The following is a 20,318-nucleotide window of genomic DNA, read 5'->3' as shown; positions in this document are numbered from 1 at the left end:
GGGAGCCATTCTAACTTCACAGTGAGGGTGGTTGTATGTGCGCCATGTATGCCCCCACACAACTGGTGCTCCGTTAGGAGAAATAGATCCTATTATAATGTGAACATGAAACCCAGCAACTGTTTTCCAAGAAGTGCAGTGCAAAAGAAAATGGAAACGAAGAGTATTTATTGTTACTTTCCCTCAGCCAGGAGACCTTGCAGACAGTGAGATATATTTTCTGCTCGTGTTCACTGGTCATCACTCTGTTGACTTCAGTGCAGTTCTGTCAATTTACATCAGCAGAGTGTGACCTTCTGCTTGCCTGAAATTTATACAGACAATCCATCATTCAGTCAGTTGCAGACTCTGTTTTTTATGGGGCAATGTCAGCTTTAGTGTATACACATCTACCCTTTGTCAAGACATGCACTGTTCATGTTCAAAGCAGCCCAGATACGTTTTTGTGAATAGAGGTCTCAGACATTACTATGGCAACCTAATACTGTCAGTCATGAGTAAATTATTAGTGGTTTACAGCAGAAGAAAATGCAAAATCCTGTTCCTGATGCTGGTGCACTGTGGTGTCATGTGTTTTATTGAGAAAATAGTGCAAGACTTTGTAGCGCTGGGATTTTGTAGTACATTACGTAAGCTATAAGATCTTTTTTCCTTATATTTTTCCTGGAGCTTTGTCATCTACTCTCAAGCTTTAAACAGCTCTAGCAGTTTATCTAACCATTAACAGACTGGCAGAATGGGTTATGTTTAAAAGGGAATTTCTTCCTCTGAGCTTCAAAATTCCTATGCAAAGCTCACTTGTTTTAAATTTTGTATAGAAAATGCCTCCTGACATTTAATAAATTACTATTTTAAATTAGAATCTGGGTGGTAACTATAAAAATCAAAATTTAGGGAAAAAATGTGTCTGGTGCCTGCTAGTTTTTCGTACAGCTTTTCTATGCAGAAATAGCATGATTGTAAAAGTATTGCAGAAGATTTTAAGGGTTTTTTTATACATTCAGTAATCCACGAACTTTTTCCGACCAATACATATGTAGGGAAAGACTGTAGTGTTCTAATTTTCTAAGAAAATGGAAGCTAAATTCATGAGCTCTGAAGTTCCAGTTTTGCAGTATTTATTAAGAATTTTTGTAATGGCTTTTCCTTGCTCAGACCCGCCCCTCCCCAAACATATTTCAAACATTTTCTTTTGTAAAATTTCCTGGAAATAGTTTTTAGGGTTTAGTACGAAAAACATCATGATGATAAGAGAGAGGGCAATTCACTTGGAAATGAAACATACCAGTGGCATGATTTTGAGGGCAGAATATTTTCCATCTTTAATATGTATACTTCTGTGTTCTGGTATTGGCAAAGACCGCAGCTATTCTCTGAAGGGTCAGACAACTCCTTTAAGCTTACAAAACTGGTTGACACAATGCTTACTTTTTCAAAAGGCTCTGAATAACTGCTGCTGTAGGACTTTACATTACTGCTTTAAAACTACTTAAAGATGTGATCCTGCTTAACAATTTTTCTCATGTATGTACAGTCAGTTTTTTTGGTTATTCAGATTGTCTTTATCTTAGTCTTTTCTCACTAAGGGATTTAATTGGTGACCCGAGATAAGAATTACATTTCTGTTAGTGTTGAATATTTGTTACAAAAATGGCAGAAAGTCTTTAAAATTTGATTTAAGAAACACACAGGTATTAACCTCCACTATTCATAGTCTATGAATGTGTCCTAGGAAAATACAGGTGTTTAACAGATATGCTAAGGAGGAAATTTGGTAGATGTAGTTATGCTCAAAAATACTGGGGATATGATCATGAATTTGTTTCTTGAAACAACTAGATAATTGAGTAAATATCAATCACATCATAATTATTTCCACCTAGGACTAATATGCTGCCCAAATGGTCTGTCCCAGATAGGTGAATGTTCATGTTAGATCTGGAAGGGTTGTATATGGGTCTTTTGCTAGGCTGCTGATTCTGGCTGGAGAGAGACCTTTCTTTTCCAAATGGGTAGCTGAGGTAGGGTGCTGTGTGTAGCTCCACCTTCACGCCTCATGAGCAGGGACTTGCATCTTTGGGCCAAATTCAGAGCTTGCTGTAGGGCTGTGCAGCTTAATCAAAGTCCACGGATGTCTTCTCCTTCCAACCCAACTTTTCCCATTGTGATGGCTGGTATGCTCAGATGTCACTGTAGGCTGATAATTATTTTTGTAGTCTTTGTTAGTGCAGATTTTTCTGCAGCTCTTCTCTTCCTCTCTTCACACTCCAGCTAGGCTTTGATATGCAGGAATGAGATCAAAGACAGGTTTTACATGCAGGGTTTGAAATACAAAGCTGATGGTCTAGGACAGATATTATAACCATCAGCTGAACAGACAAGAGCTGTATCTGCCTGGCTGTCCATCACAGGCCCTTAATGAGTCCTTTGGAAAAAAGGTAAAACCAGGAAATCCGAGCTGTAGGATGCCTCACTTTGCTGAGACACCTGGCAGGTGGCATTGATCATTTCTAGGAAAAGCAACAAACTGAAGAGTAGGGAGCTTTTTTTGCCAACTGTTCAAGCCAGATCATGCTTCACTGCAACTTTAGAGAGGTAAATGTGTGATGCCATTTCAGAGGGAATGGGATACCTCAGCTGTTCAGCAAAGCTGGGAGCAGATCGGGCCAAACAGCTGACCTCAAATGAGTGGCAGCATAGCAAGCTTCTTGGAGAAACTTGAAGTTCAAAGCACAGACTCTTGCTTTTTGTCAGGTTTTTGTTAGAAGTAAGTTTTCTGTACTAGGCGACTGAAATTGGAGGGAGAAGCAGAGCTAGCCTTTACCATTACTGCCATGGGAAGGAGAAACAGTGATCTTAGTTGAAGTTTTAGGTTGCCTGTGCTTATCTGAGGACATTCTTCTGCTGGGCTCTGAGCTGAGATGTAGTGCTGCAGGTTGAGACAAGTATTTGTACCATCAAGAAAGGAAGGAAATTAATTTGCTTGGTCCTCCTGAGATAGAATTAGGAATATTCAGATGGAAAAAACACGGGAAAATGAGCCTGAATTCCAAATGTATGCATGTATTTATGTATTAATGACAAGATTCAGTAGACAGTTTTGGAGATTCTCAGGGGAAGCAGTGGAAGATAAATTCCTTAAAACTTTAATGAGCAGACTGGACAAATCACTCTAATACATCACAAGGCACACCACCTGAATTTCCTAGAAAGTGCCCAGATGACTTACTAGATATCTGGTTTAGAGCTTTATTTGAGAAGAGAAAGGTGCAAAAGCACTAATGGAAATTAAAAAAATCCAGCCCTCCTTTTTCTACAGTGGGATCCTGTTGTCCTCTGGGCTTTTGAGACCTTCCACCAGATTTTTTCTGGACATAGTCAGCATGCAAAATAGTAAGGAGAGCACTTGTTTATCTCCAGTTTCTTCATCACTGCAGCATCTGCACCACTGTCCAAAAGCTGCCTTTTAGCAGGAAAGAAAATATTCCTTCCCCATGTAGGGTGCAGTCCAAGGTGGGAAATGAACTATTTACTAAGGCCAAGGAGTTATCCTGAAAGGTAATCCACTGAAAACTAGACAGTGGGGAGGAAGAGAGGTGGCCTGTGGGGAATGTGCAGGCCCATAACATTGGTGGTGGGGTTATCTTTAGCAGATACTTCAGCTATTCAGTAAACCTAGATAGAATCATGATTCAGGAATATTCAAGGCAACTCCCTCTTGCTTGTGACTGAAAAAGGAAACATTACAAATCAGATGGCAAAAAGCAAAGAAAAGAAGAAGAAAAAATAAAAAGAAAAAAGGAAAAAGGGAAAGAAAAAGAAAGAAAACAATATAGCAGAAGAAAAAGAAAAAATAAAAATCAGTAAATCTTCATGAAAATACACAAGGCTTGGTGATAATATGTATTTTTTGCCTGCTCTGTGCTGATTACCATTCGGCCCATGCGGGCTGGCTGTAATGGACCTCCCAAAGGAAGGCTGGTGTGCAACAGCGTATGGGTGAATGGGAAAGGCCTCAGCCTCTTGTGTGCTTAACGTACTGGTTTGGACACAGTCATTGCTTCATGACCAAGATAAAAATAGAGAATTACCAGAAACCCCAGAAGTTCTGGTTGTAACAAGAGCAGTGCTCCTTTTTGCTATTCCCCACCCATCCCTAACATTTGTATCTTTTCCTCCATCCTGCAGCCAGCCTAGCCATCTCTTGCAGACAGCTGATAACCGTCAGGCTATCTGCAGGTTAGCGTGTGTTAAGCCCTACCCCACTCAGCTGATTTCCCTGCAGAGGTGTTAGGGGGATTGGCTAGGGGATTTAAGAGCTGAAATTCATGCCCCAAGAAGGGCAAAATGCTACAGCTAGAGTCTCGTTTATAAGATTTAGTCAAATCTTTTTAGAGACATTTACTTGCATTTGCAAGGCATTCCACTGCCCAGAGTTCAATAAACACCTCAAGCTGAATAGTACATCTAGGTGTCATTTCACCAAAAAATGTGAATTATCCAGTGTTTTCTTGTACTTGTATCTTCTTAGTTCCCTTCCTGAAAAGGAAAGGAAAGGAGGATTACTTAAGCACGGGGCAGAAGAGTTCAAGCCTGGTTTTGCAATGCCTGCTCTCATAAGCAGTCCCTGTGAGGTTACTTAGAAGAATAAAGGCTGCATTATTCCTCTCTGCAGAGCACATGAGGAAGCTAAAGCCAAGGTTTTTTTTCCGACTGAAGAAAATCAGACTAAGGTCTGTGCCTGAGATGTGGTGAAATGGGGAGGTGCCTGCCAGAGCTCCCTGTTTTCCACATAACCATTACTCCCGCACAGATTAGGAAAACGTATTTGGTTTTCTACCTCTACCCAGCTGGGAGTAATCCAAGGTCTAAGTTGTCACTTCAGGACAGATAGAGTCAACTGTTTGTCCTCCTCACAAGTCTTGTGTGTGAAACGGCCTTTCCTGTACTCGTATGCCTGCTGTGCACATATGTGTAGATTTCTGCCTCTGTGACCTCCCTCACACTGGAGAAATCCCTCCTAATTATTGCATGATGGCCAAGTGACCCTTACCTTTATGCCACCTCCAATAATCATACCACCGTGTTTCTCAGTACAAGGGAAGGGGGCACTCAGAATTAGCAGCTGCAAGGCTGTGAACAGAAAAGAGGTGTGTCTGTCTCCCTCTTTCTCTCTCTGTCTTGCAGGTTCAGTCTGTGGAATTGCCAGTCACAGGCTCTGCTAGAAAGGCTTCAAAGACTGTTGATGGCTTTGGCACTGTTTTTATTATGTATTAAAAGTTAACGATAACATGTGTCTTAAAATGCACCATTCTGTAAACTGAAATACCTTTTTCCCTCAGCCCTTCTTTTTTTCCAACATTGTCATTAGAGAAGCTAAGATAAAAATAAGAAAATCTGAGCAAGCAAATCTGATGCATGTTTTCCTGTGTCTTTGAGATGCAGTGAATAATTGCAGGCAGAGCAGACAAATCCATGCATTGTAGAGCTGCTAAAAAGACCATGGTAAGAAACAGAAGACAACTAAATGCCTGTGGCTCCCCCACCTTTTCCAGGCTGCACTAGGATCCCAGGGAAGCGTTGCATGCCTTCTGGCTCTTTTCTGTGCCTTTCTTACCCTCTTCTAAGGGTAGATATAAAAGAGGATTAATTGAAAAAGCATTTGGTGTCTTCTTGCAGCTCACCACCAATCTAAGCTAAGATTTATAAAGAGATCAGCCTAGTCTGTGGTGCAGCAAAGATTAGTCAGGCTTTAAAATAAAACTCTTTGGAAAAAAAAATTCACTAAAAATAAACTGTCATGCTTTTATCCATTAATAGGTACAAGGACTACAAATAGACACCAAAACATGTGCTTAAAACAACATGGAATCACAATGCAAGAATAAATAAACACCTGTCTTGTTTTGAGATGTGTAAAATATGAATTTTAATACCTCTGCACTAGATGGGGTGTGGTGGTACCCTGGGTTTTTGAAGGAAACAGAAATTCTGCATTATTTTTAATGGTTAAATGGCATCGTGTTATTAAACAAGCATATAGACCTGTCAGTGGGAATCTTCCCACTAATGAACACAATTGAAATATTTGGTGCCTAAAAATGCCTTGTATTTGGAAAGTGGCAGGGTGCTTTACATCCCAAAGAACCCTGACACCACTGTTAGGAATTTAACACATCAAACCTAGTTCACGGAGAGCAGCATGACTCCTCTGCCCAGCACAAACTGTAAAACACATTTACTGTCTGAGGCAGGCTGATAATTAGTAAGAGATTAAATGCAATCAAGCAACCAAAGCCCTTTGCTGTTTGTTTGTATTAATGCTTATTGCACATTAGTGGAAACCAAATCAATGCAGGAACCCAACCATTACAGTGTCAGGAAATAATGCTGCAAGGGACCTAAGGAGGTTTTCCGTCCTTCATGTGGGACAGGAACAATCATTCTGGTCTCATCTCTGACAGGTTTTTGTTTAAACTAGAGGGTCAGTGAAGGACATCCCCAGGCTCTCCAGGTTACTTCTGCAGAGTAGAAGAGTTTTCGTAACACATAACCATAGCCTCCTTGCTAAACATTAAGTTCTTTTCCTTCTATCTACTACAGCCACAGACAGAAAATAGTTTCTGTCCCATAGAGCAGCCTATTTCATAATGGAATGCTTTTCTGATCCCCACTTGGTGTTTTATCTTAATTTAAATACCTAACTTTTTATGGGAAGAGTTACATTTGTTACATTAAAGCTTACAAGAGATGCAGTCCAGTACTCAGTTCCCACTGTACAACCACAGAATAAAATTCCCCTTTTGTTCTGACCATAATAAAGCTATCAGTCACTTCATTTTATAATGTGGTATTTTAATGATGGTTTGCTATATTCAACATAACCTCTTTCCATTTCACCAGCGGGGAAGATTCAGGGCCTCTCTTGTATGCACCTTGCAAAAAGAATCCTTGTTTTGTGAAAACTACCTTTTTACATCTGTTCAGAGAGCCTACTTTAACTCCCAGATCAAAAATGGAAGTTATTTTGCTTCTTACGGAAGATTGTCAGAAAGATGTCTTTGGGGACTAGCCTCATTTTGCTGTATTATGGTGTTTATGTGTCTGGCAGTTTGGGCCAAATGTAGTGATAGGCTGTACTCTGCGCCTCAGTATATGCTCTCAAAATCACAGACTGGCCTTTGGATTTAGAAAAATGAAAAGTTAAGAACTTTACAAGATGGAATCAATTGCACTGTTCACTGGGTCATGAAGTGTTCTGCATGCTCACCTAAGGGAGTGTTGTCATTAGGACAGTAAGGCCAGTGATGTCTATCTTATTTTTCAATATTTGTTTTCTTTCTAGAAAATCTTTATTTGTTCTTCAGCATTATAATACTGGCTGCATTTTGAGAAGAGTCTTGAGTTGAAACCTGATGATCCTCATTGTGAATAAGGGTGACAGTGTCAATATAAGCTTGTTGCGAATTTAGGGGGCATATTCTGCTCTTTGAATAACGTTTCATTTTTGTTATTCTGCTTAGCCACAAATGGGATTTAATTTGCTAGGCTATTTTAGCTTCCTCTTTGTTTTGCCTCTGTAAAGACACTGTTTGGGAAGTGTAATTAGAACAAAATTAAGAGTTTAGTACATTGTCTGGATTAAAGCACCCTACTTTCTGATGCAATTTTTCCTAGAATCTGACAATAAAAGCACAATGGTTTATTAAGTCAGTGGTAAAGCATGAGAGGAAAATGTTTAGATGATTATCCATTGACAGCTAAGTAAACTAATTGAGCAGACAGCAAAATACTGCATTGTTGGTTAGTCTAGTTTTATGCTGTTGTAACTCTGTTAAGCTGAGTGGTATAACAAAATTAAAAAGGAGGAATAAAGCCTGTGGTGACTCTGGCCCCAGAGTGCTCCAGGACTTTGCCTTAATTGTCATTTCATGTGCATTGCTACAATGCCGAGAGTGAATCCAATGAGCTGATAGTCCACGTTCTCGCTGCAGTTCTCATTGACTCCAGTACGAATTGTCTAATGCCAGCATAAGGAGAATTAGACTCAGCAAAATCAGACTTCTCTAAGACTGGTGTAATAAACAGTCATTTATTGGGTCAGTCATTATATGGGTCAGGTCATTTATATACTTTTTCTAAGGACAGTATTTTTAAATGTCATTGTATGAGTGAGATTTAGATGTCTGTTCTGTGGAAAATGCCTATGTATTATTATCATTGTAACATAGTTCCTGCGAATCATTTCTGATTTTTATTGGGGTGACTGGGATCTAGCATTCTGAAACAGGAAACAGTATGGGTTGTTATGAAATAAAGTTACTATAAGTACATTAAGGTTTGCACTAGCTTCTCTGTATTGTGTCTAGGACTCTGCTTTGGAAGAGAGCTTACGTCTACACAGGCAATTATGCAAGGTAAGGGTGTATTGACACTCACACACTAGCTTACCTTGCATGACCTTCCCGTGTTAATGATTATTGAGATATAAGGCATGTGAGTCCTAATATTAACTTTGTAAAATAAATGCTACCTAGAAGTGACATCAGTGTCAAATCCAGGCGAGTAGGTTGAGACAGAGGAAGGTCATAAAATAGCGAAAAATTTTCTTAAGAAACATCAGAAATTCTCAACAGCATATAATGATGCCTTAGCATTTTCCATACAGGTCTTTAAAATCCGTTTTCCCTCTCAAGGCAAAAGGTAGATAGCATAAAAGGATTTGGATACAAGTTTGCAGAGATCATGTCTGTGCTTGAGATGAGGAAGATGCACTACAGACTCATTTGCTCTCTGGAAGACTGCTGGGAGGAAGGGGAGGGTAAAAAAACCACACTGGCTTTTAGTTTATACAGCTAGAATCGTTAAGGGATGCTATGCAAGGACCTTGAATACAGTAATGGTCAGTGTTTGCTTTCATTGGAAAACAGTCTGTGGAGAGCTCTGGGCTACATAAGGACTACCGAAACAGGTACCTTGTTTACTACCACCAGCCCAGATAGACTGTGCTGCTGAGCTGTGAGGCTTTCTCCTAGGTTTCTGTTCTGAGGCAGTTATTTGTGTGATTTCCAGGCTCAGGAGGTTGTCTATGAGCATAAAGTGGCAGAAGCCTCGAGGCTCTGCCATGAGTCTCACAGTGTTCAGTGCCACATCAGGCCAGTTTGAGTCACTGCATTGATGGGTCTCTGGTGTTGTCCCCTGGTGCATGCGCTGCTGGCCTCCTCTGCCAGGGAGCCACTTCCCCTGTGCCCCTTCAATCAAATTTCCTTATCAAAGCTGAAATAAAATAGCAATGAAACCACTGTATTTCTGTAGTGGCCTTCAAACACGTTTCTGCATCTTAACAACGCTGTTGTGGGCATCGTCTTTCTATCAGGTCTTCCACACAACTTCTTTCTGGCTGGTTGACGCTTCTTCCCAGGGCTTATCAGTTGTGGGTTTTTGGTTGTTTTTTTTTTTTTCTTGGCTAGATTTAAAAAGGCAAGGCCTATGGGCAAATCTTCCACTAACCTTAAAGGAAAAAGGATATGATCAGGAATGTAACTCCTCTGCATTTTCCTATAGCTGTTGTAGTTCTGCCTTTAAAATATGTCTGTGTAGGACACAGAACTTAGCTTTTTCTTGGACTGATTGTTTTTATGTCTCTTTTAAACTGACAACTATATATATTTTTAATAATAAGTTTTTTCAAAATCTCATGAACTTTGTATTTTTTCAATGAAAAAGAAATAAACAAATGCAGAGATCCTGTTTGTTTTTCAAACCCAGACTGGGAAGTCTAGAAAGAAATAACATATCAGCAAAAAGCTGTGATAAATAACATTTCTAAAGGCAAATGTTTTGAATAACCTGCACACTGCATGTGTAAAACTAAATAGGATCCTTTCAGTACATGTGGCCTGGTAGTAAATCATGCGGGCACCTCCTCTTGTTCTGGTCGCAAGAGCGCTCCCTGAAACAAGGGGACTGATTGTTCTTCTGAGTTTATTTCAGCTCACGCTAATATTGCATGCTTTAAAAATAAATCTCTTCTTTCATTTGGAGCTAAGCTATACACTCCCAAAAAGTCAGAGGGTGTTCTGGTTAAGGAATTAATTAGGTATCTGTTTGACAATATTGTATGGAACCTTTTTTTCCCCAAGATAACATTGCACATCTACGCTCAGTATCCCCAAAAGGAACTTGCATATCCCATTATTTCCATGTTCCAGTAACAAAATTTTGGAGATTGGAGTATTCTTTGATGGCATTGCAGACCCTAATTGCTGAAAAAAAGGTTTGAAGCTCCCTTGTACAGTATCAGTACAGAATGATTTTTTTTAATTACTTGAAAGCTTCATAACTGAGCTAGAGAAAACTGAGCTGGGGAGTGTAGTGTAAGTCTTTGGAAGAGGTGTTGCAGTGAGGGAAAGAATGGATTAGTATCTGTGAGATTGTAGGGCACAACTTCCATACTAGACAGAAACAGAATCGCTGGTCTTAGCAATTTAGTTAGTCTGCCTTTTTGGACAGAGCTTTATGTAATGAAGCCAATAACATGCGAAGAGAATGAAGAAATTGGAATTTTTTCCACATTCTTTGTTGTGCGTAAGGGAGTGCTAAGGCGCAGATGTACATTGAATGCAATTGTTACACCGTATTTAAGATGAGTGCAAGAAATGAGATGGAGGCTTCTCTGTTCTGTGTACCCTCAGCTTTAAGTGTGTTTTTCATTACAAATGCCAGGATATTACAGTTGCCATCCTATGTAGCTTACTGAGAAAGAACCCAACTGCTGAGTGTGACAAAATGTACTGTAGGGCACAGCCAAACCTCTGAGCACTCTTCCCACCATCACTGTCATTCTTTTATGTCCAGAGGGAGGATGGCATGCTCTCCAGATGTGCTTGCATCTGGGGTTTTTTTCCAAGATATAAAACAAAATCTATTGCCAGCTGCATTGTTCTGCTTGAGCAACTGAGGAGAGATTACGCATAAAACCAGCAATGAGTGAATGAGCTGTAGATCTACAAAAGCAAGAATGGGATAGCTCCTTCTTCCTACTCAGGTAAATCTCTTTCCTGGTATGCAGCTCAAGATTTTCAGAGAGCAAGGAGCCCACATCCTCCTATCAGGCAGCCCAGAGGTTTGAGTACTTTCTCTGAAACTCACTAAAGAAATAGGAATCCTCCATTAACTTAGTATGGTTTGGTTCAGGTTCAAAAGTATGGAGTCTGAGAAGAAGAGAGGAGATCTGGGTTCTGTCTCAACTTGTCTAACGTTTAGCAAGTCACTCATGTTAGAGCCCTGTGGCTCTAAGTGATTGTGCAGTTCTGGAGAACTGTACCCAAGGCAAATATGCTCTGCTCACACATGTAGGAGGATGCCTACAGGTTACAGGTTGGTTGACATAGGTGACATAGGTTGACATATGGTTACAGGTTGCTTGACATAGGGACAGCAAATTCAGCTGTTAAAAAAAATAAATATCCCTCCTGCCTGACTCCCCCCCCCCCCCCCCCCCCTTTTATGACTGGTTGCAGTAAAATAAAAATGTTAATTCAGGCTGTAGGGAAATCAAGGTTGAAAATCTCTAGCAAGGAGCAGGAAGAATTAAATACACGTTCACCCTGAGACAGCTCTTCTAAAGCTTCTGGACAGTGTAGGACCAAACTGGACTCCCATCTTCCTTCAGACCTATATGAATGCTGCAGCCCTTGCTAGCCAGACATGCCACTTTTCCTGCTTCAAATACCACCTCATACACTAAAACTACTCAGGTGAATGAGTCTCACCGGGCATTAGTCATGGTTTCAGGATCATGCCCTAGTAAGAAGGTTAATTTTAAAAGCCCCATTGTGCGTGCTTCTAGGTGAATGGAAAGGGAAGAGGAAGCGCAGGTGAGCTGCTGCTGCTGCTGTCTTGTGTAGCACAATGGTGTCTTACAGCCCGTGCCAGAAGAGACAAAAGGGAAGACAACTGGCTGCAGAGGAGAACAGACTTTGCATCTCTCCAGGGCAATACAGTTGCAGTGCTTCTGTAAGACCTTTCTCACCACTGCAGTGCCCTGCATCCTCTTCTAGGAAAGGATTTTAGGAATGAGCTCTCCTGCCCCAATAGCACCTCACACAGGGGTGATGTGAAAAGGCTGAATATTTGCTTGTTGAAAATGGCAACAGACAAGAAATGTCTGGTTATTAATTCTCTTTCCCTTACATATCTGTGATACACATTTTCTTCATACCACTGTGCAGCCTGTGTATTACTATGGAACACATGCTGAAGCCATGGGCAACTGGCAAATGAGAGACAGGGGAGCAGGTGATGTTCTGGCCAAATTCCACTTCAACCTTTATGTTAAGGTCCATTTTCACAGCACCATTCACACTACATTGAGAAAAAAACATTTAAAGTGTGAATGTTTCTATTGTAAAGGTTCCTCTTTGGAATTTTTCCCCCCTTCTACATTGAAGGGAAGTAAGAGAAGCATTTTGTATTTAAAAGAGCCAAACCCACGACCTGTAGGTTGGACTGCTGGACATAAGGAGATGGACAAAAGCAAACAGTGAATAGAAACATTGAGCTCTGTTTTTTTAAACTCTGATTTAACATTCAACACAATTTTCCATATGAATTTCAAGTTGCTGGACTTACACCAGGTAAAGCATAGTAAATTTATTAGTATATTTTTTCATTTTTAAATCCTAATTGCTGTTGGGATTTTTGTTTTGTTTTTAAGTTCATAAGTAGTCTATGGGTTAAATCTAAATAACATAGAACAGATGCAGCATTTTGTACAAGAAAACATATAATCTAGCATAGTGACCATGAAATAGAATGGGTAATTTAGGTGGTTCTGTTGTCTTTCTGGCAAGTAGTGGTGGTAGAAACCAAAGTTTTGTTTTTCGTTGCATCCCGTTTGCTCTTTTCTCCACAACTGCTGCATGGAGATAGACTTGAAGGGCCCAGGCTACCATTATGTAACTCAGTAACGTGTTTTCAGTGCCCTCTCCTTCAGTTGCATGTGGATCCTTTATTTTGCTTCAGCTCTCTATAAGAGATTGTGTGAAAGGAATGGCCTGCAAAAAATCAGGGTCAAGTACAAACTGTAGGACAGATGAGGAAGTTTGAACATAAGATTGCAGTTTTGTGTTGTCTAATTTTCTTGCAAATGAGTTTCCAACTTTCCTGCCCACAGCCAAATACAACTTGAATACGGCTTTATTATGTGCTGCTTCCCATCTCATGCTTCTGTGAAAAAAATTCCTATGACGCTTTACTTTACATGTGCAGAGTTTCAAAAGCTCTTTGAGAACCTGTAGAGCCCAAAGCATTTGTGCATTAAAGAATCTTTTCTAACATACACTACTTTAATATTCCTCCACAATGAAAGATTTGCCCAGGAAAAGAACAAAAAAGATTTTGGAAGATGTGGCCATGTGACATTGTTTATTGTATTACATATAATTTGAGTTCTCCTATTTGTCTTGTTTTTTTCCATATTATAAACATGTTTATTGATATACTTTTAAAATACTAACATTCATCTTTATGTCTGTTCTCCTGATTTAATAATCTGGTTTAACAACTTCTAACATTATCTTTTTTAACATAACCATTTTTGGGTTTAGGAATGCTAATATTAATCCTGACCAATAGTGATAAGGCTGCTAAAAATTTTGGACTGAATTAATTAGTCCAAATTTAGCAGCCAGAATTAAGGCTGCTAAAAATTAAGGCTGCTAAAAATTTTCCAGTGTAACTTTATTTTTAATTGCTTGTAGATTTTGCTTTTGAGGGGAAAATATTTCCTAGTTTTTATGTGCAACCATATGGTTGCAGATAATATTTTTTTTTTAGCAAGAATGAGCAAAATCAGCAGCTGTAATTTTTTTTTGCTTCAGTATGAAGATCCACTACACTTTGACCTTCATCATAATTCATGTGACCCATAGTCAGGAATCTGAAGAGTAGAAATTGTAAATCTACTGGTAGTTTAACTTCTCACTGAAGATATACACTGAGGAGTGGTGTTACAAGCATGTCTCCTGGCAAGTACTGATGACATGTTTGTTTTGTTTTTGCATATTTGCATTTGGTAGACCTCCCAGAATTTTTCTTGCTTATATTTTATGCAAAGAGGGCATGAAGGGCACATATATATTGCTTTATTTGTGTTGGACAACTGATGATTCAAAGATAAAAGCATAACGTTGCATCAATAATGTTGTAAGTCACAACTAAACTAAAACATTGGCTTTCCTGAATTCTAGGATGTTTCATGTCTTTTATCATAGAGATATGGCCCAGAGATGAAGCGTGTTCAAGAAAATTGGGGTAATTTTGTGAATCTGATTTTATAGCAGATGTTTAAACTGCCTGGAGAGTCTGTGTGAGGAAGGAATGTGTAGACAGAGATCTTGAGGCATGCTTTCTTTTCCTCCTATGGAAATCTAATCACTTCAAACTAAACTCGGATAAGAACTACCTTGGCTGAATTATCAAACTGCCACAATGTGGTATGCTGTTGTCTTGCCATAGTAGTTGTAATTTGAGTACCCAGATTGTTTCCCATTCTTCTTAATAGGCTGAGCTAAAGGTCATATTATGTCTTATGACGGGAAGAGTGAATCATTTTAATGTTCCTTACGCAGGTAAAAGTATATGGACCTGAGGTAACCAGAGACCTTCATTTTAGCATACCTGAACTGAAATACATTGTTCTGGGAATACGTTCTGAACTTTGTCTCGCTGGATTTTGCTCAAGCCCTGAATTTTGACTAAGCCTTGAATTAGGAGTAAATAGGCACTCAGTTGAGAGACATGGTAAAGTCTCATCTAATAAATTCCTTTTCATTTGGGGAAAGACATTATTGCTGAGCTTTATGTGCTCCTAATTTTCGTCACTCATAGAGCTAGGTCTTTCCTTCCCGTACACATCTACGCAACCAAGAGAAGGAAATAATCTTTTCCTCCGTAGAAGTGACAGGAAAAAAAAAAACAACAGACAAAATAAAAACCCAAGACAATTCATTAGTGGGCTGAGGCCTTAAAAAAAAATTGTATAAACTATATGTCTCTGTCAGTGTGTGAGAGGTGGCAGCTCAGAAAAGAAATGAAACATAAGGAGATTAAAGGGGCAGGCGAGAGAGAGACAAAAAGAGATGTACTGACCTTGGTTAACTTGGAAAAGCTAATTAATAAAGAGGAAAAACATGGTTCAGGATTCAGTATGAAGGTGAGCTTTCTTTTAGGTGATGCTTATTAACAGTCTGGAGCATTACTATACAGAATATTAGTCTGAAGAGCTATTATTTCTAGTAGAAGTGGGTCTGGACTGTAACAAGCCAGTCCAGTGACTTCATAGAAAACCTGTGAATAATTTTGTTCTTAGACTCTCTTCTAAGCAGAAAAACTTCTCATTGGAAGTGCGGAGGATCAACCTTTTATATTCCAAGGTAAGAAAGAACAAAGTGAGTTGAAATGTGATCTTTAACATACACATGAATGAAGTAAGGGACTTGCCCTTTTAATTAGACAGTGTCCATCTTGTACAGTCTTAATGACAATAACACTTTTTTCTGTTAAATATGGAACTGAAAACAAGAAGAGATAAAAACCAAGTAGATGTTACCAGGAATATTGAAATGGGCAGCATAGGACTGGTATATACAGAGAGGGTGAGGCTATGCCACAAGGTAGTCATTGTGATCAATTTGCTGTTGTAGAAAAATTTTCAGCCTTTGGGGCAGTGACCCAAATGTAGTACCAGCAGAGAGAGCTAATAGAATGTGTTGGTGGGATAGCTGATATATAGAAGAACGGGTGATCAGGGACAAATTTCTGTTGGCTATATGCAGTCAAAAAAATAGGCTTTTGGTCCAGAAGATATTTGAAGCACTTTGTTTAAGATGAGCTACAGTAGCTTTTTGGTTACACACTTACCTTGTGCCTAGATGAAGAACTTTGATTTTCAGTGCCTTTCCTCTTCAAATCTCATAAAACTCAGCATAAACAACTTGTAATAAGACTTATCAGTCATCTAGGGAAACTGCATAGGGAACAAGTGCTCAGGGCACAGGGCACATAGGAGTTGGCCTTTGGAAAACAATGAAATATGTTGGGTTACTGTTGAAGACAAGTGTGTGCTGGACTTAAAACCTTTCTACACAAACATTAGCTTCTGCTATTTAACAGGTTTTTTTTCTTATTTTTGCTGTTGATAAATTCAGTTTACTGGTATTCTCTTACTATATTAGTGTACCACAAGTAATTGAATTAGACACAATGGCCATTTACAAATTAAACAAAAGGCAGCTCTCCGTAGTCAGCTTTCCTTTTCCAGCTAGGACAGATGCTTCCTTTTGTATAAGAAATCCTCCGTCTCTGTTACCATTCAAGAATCCTTTGTGCATTCAATGAAGAGCCTTCTGCCTTATTACGAGATTACGTATAGCCATATCACCCATAACAAAGAGGAAAGAAAGGATTTAGGAAATGACCGAAAGCAATTTCAATTGTACTTAACACTAAGGAGATTCTCTGAGGCTAGAGTACTTAAAATTGCATTCAGGGCACAGTCTGATCCCACAAAATACTGGAATTTAGCTAAACTCTTTTGGTGCCTAATGGACCCTGTATTGTACAAATGCATATCAGGGAAGAAGTCCAGATAGCCTTCACAAGATAAATACTATGTGGTCTGTCCATGCCTACTTTGTTCAAAACAGCAGCACCTGCTTAAAGCAGACTGGGTCTTGCTGATTGCTGCAGTGGCTGTTAGCAAACCCAATACTGGTATCTGGACTCTTGGTATCATGACAAAAGTGGTCTAGGACATGGACGAGAGGGGGAAACAGCATTAGAAAATTCTGTTTGTTAGGAAGGTCAGAGGTGCAAGACCCAGCAACAAACAAGTTTAAGAATTACCATTAAAACTTTTGTACTTTTATAATGTGTCTCTCTAATGCTATTCTGGTTCTTCTGGCATTTATCAGATCTTGATAAAGCAGGTATCAAAAGCAGATTCTGGGCTCTGCTTCTTGCCCAAACTTCTGCAAAGATTTTAATGGTAATTAGTGTAAAATCCGGGCAGAACCTGTTGGCATCAAGGATAGCTGCGGGGGCTTAGGTTAGCATGGTTTCCTCTCCTCTCTGTAGTTTCCTGGTACAAAGTACTTCTGAGGATGTTTTGTATACATTAGGAAAGCTCTAATGCATCAGATCTAGTGTGATGGGAATGCTCTTAGAGTCCACAGAGGTTGGTTGCTGTAGTCCACAGTAAGGCTTCAGGGAATGCACAGTGGAAACGAAATAGTATTGCCAGGATAAACCTATGTACAACTGTGAACCCAGGAATGGTTTGCACCTTTCTCACACTAATATGAATGGCAATACAAATTGGCAAGATCATGAATAATCCTGCTGGGTCTGTCAGGGTTTCGTCCCAGACCGTTGATGGCTTAAATATGGGGGACACTGGGGTACAGCAAAATCTTCCCTCTACAGATTGTGTGCTAAATTAGATGTGTTTTCACTTGTACTGCATCCTCTACTGAAAGCAGAAAGTGGCATATATACGTATGCATGCACATCCTGCACTGAAGTTCTTTAAACTGCTTAGGTGCTTTAATTGTGCAAAAGCCAGAATTGCCAACAGGATCTGAGAGCAGAGAGGAGGGCAGGGGCAAAGAAGTCAGAGAAAGATTATTTCCTCGAAGACAGAAAATCCAGCATAGGCCTCAACTGTACCCATAGAAAAGAAGCCCGAGCTACTGTTGAATAGCTTCATGCAGGCTTTAGTAATCACAGAGTACAAAGGTGTACTGTAAAATACTCCCTTTGCTCTTAGTTCTGAGAAAATAATAGAAGAAAAATTTTATAGCCAACAACCCTTTTAATTTTAGGAAGCCTGTTTACTGCTGTACCTGCTTAAGTCAATGTTTGATGTCAGCCCATAGGAGTGGTCCTGAGAAAGGTGCAAGAAAACTTCTCAGAGAGTCGAACAGTTGTGGAGTACTCAAAGAACATCATTTCATCCTTGCCCCTGGTAAAGCGTAATTATCCTATGCCTTTAAGATGTAGGCTTGTCCTTTATCAATTTGTATCCTGCCAGGTGTAAGCAGAGTTGAAAGGTATAAATTTTCCAGGAGTAATGATGGTATATCATTAGCTAGCAGAAGATGGGCTGAGCAGACTGTGTCCACTTCGAGAACAATTTTAGCAACAGGCAAGTCAGATATGAGTGTCTTAGCAGCTCTAAGGGCTGTGAAGTGTTTACAATATTTCACATGTGTCTAATGGGTGAGTGATGGGTATAAAATGTGTTGTTTTACCCTTAAAAATTGTAGTAATGTTCTGTTGAATTCTCCCACCCCTCCCCTTCTTTTAGGCTACATGCAGATAAACCCTATTTGAATGTAAAAACAAACCTGGGCTTAACATGTTTGACAAAAATGTGCCTGTGCTAGAAAAAAACTGTGTTAACAAAGCACGCCAACTTCCCTTTTAATGAGTTTATAAGTGGATTGGCTGCTAGTGTAGGTGTGCATTTCATCACCCCAGACAATCCATAACACACTTCCTGCAAGTGCAATAACAAGCCAAGTTGTTTTCAACCCAAGTGATGTGTAAGAGGAGGAAGAGCAATCAGAATAATGTGTTTCTTCATATAGGCAATACAGGAAACTGTGTAACAGGCTCTGGCATGAGGCAGTTAGAGTTACTACCATACGCAGAGGCTTGCAGGAGGCAATGTAACTTGAGCAGAACTCAGACTCCAAGTTCTGCTTGATATGGATAAAGGCCAAAGTAGGCAAGGGCAGGGAAATTCATAATTCCATTCTGTCTGGCTTTTGGGATGTATGAGCTAACAGGAGATGCATGAGCACAAATTATTCAGGGGTTTAGGTAGAAGGAAACTGAGGTGATGTTTGCTGAAGCTGCTTGGTCCAAACCATCTCCTTCAGGCATTGCCAAGAGATTCCTGTGGCTCTCAAGTCTGTCTTCTGGAACCTGAAAATCTGGAAGTATTCAAAAGCAAAGAAGAATGACAGAGTGGGAAGGTCATTCTTGGAACAGGGCTAAAGCTTTGTTTTCTCAGATAAGTTCAAGGCCAGGTTTGAGTTGCAGAGCATTGTCATGTCTAGTAGAACATGTCCCAGTGAATCCAAATGAATGTATTAGCTAGGGAACTTTTTGTATTACATGGTGAGCAAGATGCAAATATTTGACTACAGAGATAGAGAGGATTAGTCATGGAGAGAGTAAGCTTTTTTGCTTAATGTATTTCTAGTTCAGGAATATTTGTTCTATTTCTCTGAGTAGTTTTTGGCTTACAACTTATTCACAATGAGTTGGTGTACCTGAATGGGCGTAGCATGGCCAGACCTTCAATAAGAGGAGGTTAAGCCGCCTTAAGGAAACCTTTGAGCAGCCTCCTGGCAGAACTGAGCATGGTCTATCCTCATCTGGCACAGGGCTGGCCTGTGCCCCCAACATATCACTTTGTGCCCTGGAGAGACCTTAGTGGCTCTCAGTCTGCAACCCAAAGAGAGATCAGGGAGAGCCTGGGGAATTGCCAGGGCTATGTCAGTGGTAAGGAGAAGCCCGAGGTACTCGGATGTTCTTGTTTAATGGAGTGGGTTGTTGGCAACTGTCCTGCGGTCTTCGACTTTTCCATCATTAACGCTAAACTCTTCTAGTGTAGTGGATAGTCAAGCTCCATGTTTCTAGAGATGAATAACTAAAAGATGGAGAAGCTGAGAAGCATTTTATTTGATGAAAATATACAGTTAAAATGCAAAGGTCCTATATTGTCATTCAAAGGTGGGATTTCATACATGAATACTACAGGGTAAGGCCCTGTTTTGTAACTTTGCTCTGTTGTTCTATACTTTCCCACTTATTTGGCTATAGCACATGTGTTCACCCTTACTGTTCACATTTCATGTTTATTTTTAAGCATAGGTGAAGAATGTTTCTATTTCTCTTCTAACACCTATGCTTCCTGTTATAAATAATCACTTGCAAAACACCTGTGAGCCATTATTTGTGCTACTAATAAATTTGCAAGCAAGGCAGTATTGAAATGCATGGAAAACGTTAAGGGTATAAAAATCTCTTGTGTTAGTCTTTGCCATGAAAGTGATCAAATTACTAAAACCAAGAGCCAGAGGCAAAAATGCAGAGGTCATTAATTATCGTTCTCACTAGCTGCAATCCTTCTTCACTGCCTGGTTTGTGAAGGCAAGGCCTGTTGGGTAACTTGGACTTATATGACACCAGTAAGTGCAGCAGTGTGAGGTGCTATTCAGTGCCACTTTGCCCAAGCCTCTGCT

At 39.8% G+C, this 20,318-nt stretch overlaps 1 protein-coding gene across 14 annotated transcripts in view; it reads left to right on the top strand.

Annotated features, from left to right (window-relative positions):
* The window catches only part of SLC1A2 (solute carrier family 1 member 2), a 109,849-nt gene that overhangs the window by 24,343 nt on the left and 65,188 nt on the right, over positions 1–20,318 (top strand). The window contains exon 1 of one of the 14 annotated variants that reach the window (XM_075502491.1): positions 15,379–15,437. The exons of the other annotated variants lie outside the window; for them this stretch is intronic. The gene's annotated coding sequence lies outside the window, so the exon portion shown is untranslated. Of the gene's footprint in view, positions 1–15,378; positions 15,438–20,318 lie in introns of those variants that run through there. 14 annotated transcript variants of the gene reach the window in all.

This window comes from Mycteria americana, chromosome 5, assembly GCF_035582795.1.
Source record: "Mycteria americana isolate JAX WOST 10 ecotype Jacksonville Zoo and Gardens chromosome 5, USCA_MyAme_1.0, whole genome shotgun sequence".
Classification (NCBI taxonomy): Eukaryota; Metazoa; Chordata; class Aves; order Ciconiiformes; family Ciconiidae; genus Mycteria; species Mycteria americana.
This window is presented reverse-complemented; position numbering and strand designations above follow the sequence as displayed.